The 6,000-nt window shown below is 40.3% G+C and overlaps 1 protein-coding gene across 1 annotated transcript in view; it reads right to left on the minus strand.

Moving 5' to 3' along the window:
- Positions 1-3,254, minus strand: part of COL21A1 (collagen type XXI alpha 1 chain) — a 320,958-nt gene extending 317,704 nt beyond the window's left edge. Inside the window, exon 1 of the mRNA XM_056565755.1 lies at positions 3,114-3,254. The gene's annotated coding sequence lies outside the window, so the exon portion shown is untranslated. The remainder of the gene's footprint in view (positions 1-3,113) is intronic.
- Between the last annotated feature and the right edge of the window lie 2,746 nt (positions 3,255-6,000).

Here is a 6,000-nt window from a genome sequence, read left to right on the forward strand (position 1 = left end):
GAAGGAATATGGGGCAATGTGAGTAAATATTGGGGAAGTGTGAATAACAAAAGGGGCAATGTGAGAAAATATGGGGGCAGTGTAAGTAAATAGGGGGCAATGTGAGTGAATATGGGGGTGATGTGAGGGAATAGGGGGCATTGTGAGGGCCCTGCTATATGGGGGCAATGTGAGAGGTCTGTTCTATGAAGGCAGAGTAAGGGGCTTGCTATATGGAGAGAATGCAAAGGTCCTGCTATATGGGGACAATACTGGGGGAGATTTATCAAAACCAGTGCAGAGGAAAACTTGCCCAGTTGCCCATAGCAACCAATTAGATTTCATTTTTCACAGGCCTTCATAAAAATGAAAGCAGCAAGCTGATTGGTTGCTATGGGCCACTGGGCAAGTTTTCCTCTGCACAGGTTTTGATAAATCTCCCCCAATGTGAGGGGCCTGCTATATGGGGGATATGTAAGGGCCCTGCTATATGGGGGCAATGTGAGAGGTCTGCTCTATAAAGGCGATGTAAGGAGCCCCCTATGGGGGCTATAACAATGCAAAAGAAAAGTTTAAAAAACTTAATAAAGATGATTTAACCCCTTCCCTAATGAAAGTTTGAATCACCCCCCTTTTCCCATAAAAGAAACTGTGTAAATAAAATTTAAAAAAATGTGGTATTGCCGCATGAATACATTTCTAAACTATAAAAATATATCATTAATTAAATCGCACAGGCAATGGCGTACACACAAAAAAAAAAACTCTGCAGCCTTTCCACCAGAGGCTAACAATGTATGTAGAAAGCTTGCTTCAAAGAGATGGATCAACGTTGGACACAATCAGGAGGTAGGTTCTTGGAAAACTTTATTTACCCAGAATGCAATGCGTTTTGCAGCACAGCTGGCTGCTTTATCAGTTGTGCTGAGAAACGCGTTGCATTCTGGGTAAATAAAGTTTTCCAAGAACCTACCTTCTGATTGTGTCCAACGCCGTGTTGATCCATCTCTTTGAAGCAAGCTTTCTGCATACATTGTTAGTCCTATTTGTGTTCTCCTGAAATTTGCATTTGTAAGTTGCTGCACTTGTGCTATGTTTATCTTGTTCCAGGTTTCTCTTGGCCCTTAAATATGTTTGATATCTTGCTAGGGATAGAACATCACACTGACTCCACCAGTCATCTTTTCACTCTGCATTCACTACTCATGTGCCTGATGTAAAAGAAAATGTATTTCATCAGAGCAGGCCATTTTCTGGGAAGAGTTAATGCTGGCTATGATAAATGGCTATGATAAATTCATAATAAAAAAACAAGGCATAGCAGCTTGCTGCTTATGGATCTTTTTTGCCTTAGACTAGTTTCACCGACACAATAGCCTTCATTGGGCACATGAGCATTTTTTCCATATTTCATGTTTCGAGGTTCATGTGCTCAATGTAGGCTCTTTCTTCTGTGGACAGGGGTTAGCAGGGAAATAAAACATATTTGCTTATGTGCCCAATGTCTAAGGCTACAGAGCTCCATATGTAGCAAGTTGCTAGGCACTGCGTTTTATCAAACTATCATGGTCAACATCAACGTTTTAAGACATTTATTAAATACCAGATGGATTAGCCTACACTTCTAACATGCATAAATGGCCCTTGATTGCCCACGACCTTGATTGTCCATGACCCTGTTGACAATTTATTGGTTGTTCTTTCTTGGAGTACTTTAAATGGTCCCCATCATTTCAACAGTTTGCACAAATCAATATTACAAACAAAAAAACTTTGTAAAACATCTTATTAGAGAAAAATGCTCCTTCTTCTACCATCACACTAAACTTTAAATAAGTCAATTCCATCCTCTGTTTAGAAGACGGACTTAGCAGCTCAATGAGAGATCAGATTACAAGGGAGATTGGAGAGGAAGTAAGTCCAGAGAACAAAGGCAGAGTGGGGGACACAGAAAGCAAAGAGATAACTGTAAATATTATATCATACCCCAAAACTTGATTCACAGCTTAGACTGCTTGATACTGTTTTATAATGCCATTCATGCTAATGCCTCTTAGGATGTGTTGAGACATAGGAGAGAAGGATCTCCTATTTTGTGTATGCTACATATGGAATGGCTTCTCATATACACATATAGTTACCCGAACAACAGGTGCGTTTTAATGTAAGAGGTGCTGAAATTACTTTTAACATGGTGCACATAAATTACAGACAAATAAAAAAAAAATCCTTATTGTTTACAATTTGATGACAGTTTCATAGTTTATATGTAACATTTTGATCTCTCTCTCTCCATATATACAGTATATATATATATATATATATATATATATTGAGTGAATTATTGCATACTTTTCAGCATTGTACTAGCATAAAGCAGGAAAGATTTTGCAGTGCCATCAGCAATCGAGCAAGCTTGTTTAACACTGTACGTTAAAGTTCTAAGTTTAGCAACAGTGTGCATGATCATTTCTATAGAAGTAATAGAGAACAGACAGGAGAGAGAGGGGACCCCTTGCCTTCAGTACAGTCTTTTGGCTCAGAATGTAAGAATTGAAAACCAGAAATCTGTTGGCTAACAAAAAAACTAGTATGTGAAAATTGTGTAGCATAGTTAAAACTAACACTTCAAACATGAAATAATAAAACAATAGTCTTCTCTATTTCATAACTGGTATGTGCAGATGATACAAATCTTTTTTCAGTACTCCATTCCAAGAAGGAACCGGAACTCCATCCATCCAAGGCAGTAAACCATAGATAGAGATATAGCTGTGGCTTGGATCCAACATTTTGGGAATGTAAATGTCCAATAAAACATTAACTGTACAAGTAAAGTCAGTAAAACTACAGCACAGAAAAATGTAGCACCTGTCAAGAAATCTCATATACATAGTAACTGAGTAGAACTTCTTCACTACACATTTTGTTACCCATTGTGTCTGTGACTCAGCTCAAAGTGGATTCAGTCCTAAGGCATCATAAAATATGTGCTGTATTTTAATAGCATGCAACAAAGATGCAATAAAGTAACCCAATAAAGTAGCCCAAAGCTATCCCCTACATTCATTTATTAGCTGCATTAGACTTTGTTTCATCAGAAGCCTCCTTAGCTAATATCTATACCTACTTACTTGATTTATGAGAGGAATTTAGCTTGATTCCTTTTTCAGTCAGTGCTGTCAGATGTTTTCCTAGAAAGTGAAGACGTTTTCTACCTCACTTATTTCATGAGCTTGCTTTTCCTTAGTTTTCCCTCAGCTCACTCTGCAGAGCTGCTCTCTTCCTCCACTTCTGGATTATCATACATGTATAGTTCTAAGTATACAGTACACGTGACTCATGTGCACCATCTGCTGGTATTCTGAGTCAGGCCTTCTGCTACATCAGTTTTTTGATATTCCTAAGACAAAGTGTTCTCATCCTATGTGTGATAAAATCCCATTATTGTATACAGCTATACTTTAACAATTTAATTTCTCATACAGAGAGCACCAAATGTGCTTAACTTTATAATTCTGTATTCTTTGTATTTTCTTTATATTGGTCATAGGGATTGCTGCAGCAATAGTAGATGTCTAATACAGTAAGAGATAGGGACGACACTCAACAATAAGCTTTTCTTCTTTATTAATTCACAACGTCACAAAGTAGGTAGGAGCAGGAATGGCGGGGTGCGCACGGGCTAGAGGGAGCACTTAAAGGGGTACTTTTTTTAATCAACTGGTGCCAGAAAGTTAAACAGATTTGTAAATGACGTCTATTAAAGAATCTTTAGCCTTCCAGTACATATTAGCAGCTGTATGCTACAGAGGAAATTATTTTATTTTTGAATTTCTTCTTTGTCTTGTCCACAGTGCTTTCTGCTGACACTTGATGCCCATATCAGGAACTGTCCAAAGCAGGAGAAAACCCCCATAGCAAACCTATGCTGCTATGGAAAGTTCCTGACATGGACAGAGGTGTCAGCAGAGAGCACTGTAAACAAGACAAAAAAGAAATCCAAAAAGAAAAGAATTTCCTCTTTAGCATACAGCTGCTAAAAAGTACTGAAATGATTGACATTTTTAAATAGAAGTCATTTACAAATCTTTTTAACTTTCTGGCACCAATTCATTTAAAAAAAAAGTTTTCCACCGGAATACCCCTTTAATTGTGTGAAACAGTCTGTCCCGGTGCCCCCGCCATTCCTGCTCCTACCTGCTTTGTGATATTGTGAATTAATAAAGAAGAAAAACATACTGGTAAGTGCCGTCCCTATCTCTTACTGTATTGGATTATGCACCTGCCTTGACTGAGCACCACCTGTCACTTACTATCCAGACCACAGCGCAGCTTACTCCTCCTGTTTGTGTGAACTGATCCCTGCAGTCAGTAGTGCCGGCTTCACCTGTTTGTTCCCTTGGCTATAGTAGATGCCTATATTCATTTATTTACATACATTGTGAGAGCAATGGAAGTAAAGTAAAGTAAAGGTACATACCCTGATCTTTATGTACATATCAGGTTCTGATCTCTGTGTACACTATATACCCTTACAAGCTACTATATTGATGTATGTAACCCTGGAAGTACATAGAGGAAAGGTGAATCACAGCAAAAAACTATTGAGCACACCACTGGAGAAAGCCCTGCTTGGATAGGAGGACCCAACACTAGTCTCCAAGCCTGTCTTCTTTACGATTAGAAAATGTATTTTCTCTGTTTATAAATCCTGTGAAGACAGAGAGCACTTCACAACTTAACACATGCAAATTCTTATTACTGAGAGGAAAAATAGGGCTCCATCAGTCAATATTTTTATGGGTTGTGCATACATTGCTCATTTCTTGGATCCTTACCTATAAGCAAATCAGGAATCCCCTGATATCCTAAAGGCAATTCTATCCAGCTGAGATAAGGTAGAAAGGTGACACATTGATCTCCTGCTCCCCATGGATTTCAGTGGAGGAGTCCACAGACATATACGGCCACATGTTCTATATGTGGCTGCAGTAGAGGTCCTGGTGGGTGTAACGGCCCGGACAGGTGACTAGAGGTGGATCCACTGGACCAGAGGAGTGATGGCGTGGGCCGTACCCAGGGAACGGAATCTAAGGAGCTACTGGTCTTCACTAGAGCCCGCCGCAAAGCGGGATGGTCTTGCTGCGGCAGGTAGCCCCCAGTTCGTTCCACCAGATAGCGACTCAACCCCTCTGGTTGCTGAGATAGGCACGGTACAGGAGGAACAGGCAGAAGCGTAGTCAGAGGTAGCAAAGGTCAGGGCAGGCAGCACAGGATCAGAAGCGGTAGTCACTAGCAACAGGTCTAGGCAGGCAGCACGGGTTCAGAGGCGGTGGTCACGGGCAAGGGTCGGCAACAGGCAGGGACACAGAGGAGAGACGAGGAGTCGCAGAAGGTAGGGGACAGTGTCGTGATGCGGCGCGTGAGCGGGAACTTCCTGCCACGCTAACCGCCTCCCTGTCGGGGATCACTCTGCGCTCCCGGTCAGCGTGTCTGACCGGGACACGCAGGGATGTAGCGGACTGGGACAGGGGCAGTGAGCGCTCCGGTCCAGGAGCGGAGACCGGAGCGCACACTGTAACAGTGGGGAGTGGGTCAAGAGTTTCCTCTACCTATATTAATTGAACCTACTGTTATGTGTAACTTCACATGAAAAAAAAATATTTAAACATTTCACATAACAAAGAAAAGGATAAAACACAACCTGAAAATTGAAGGATCCAGGTTTATAGTTCTCTATTCAGTAAATAAAATAAACTCAATTTAGTAATTAAAATAGGAACTTTCTAGTATGAATATGAATAATTAGTGTGGGATTATTTAAAAACATTCTTAGGGTACCTTCACACATATAGGATTCTGTGCAGATTTGATGCGCAGGTTTTTTAACTGCAGATTAGAAGCTGTGCTCAGTCATTTAGCTTACATTGAAATCTGCAGCAGCAAATCCAGTGCATCAAATCCTACACATCAAATCTGCATTTATTGAACTAATTTAATGTATTAACTTCCATAAAA

Source organism: Hyla sarda, chromosome 3 (genome assembly GCF_029499605.1).
Source record: "Hyla sarda isolate aHylSar1 chromosome 3, aHylSar1.hap1, whole genome shotgun sequence".
Taxonomy (NCBI): Eukaryota; Metazoa; Chordata; class Amphibia; order Anura; family Hylidae; genus Hyla; species Hyla sarda.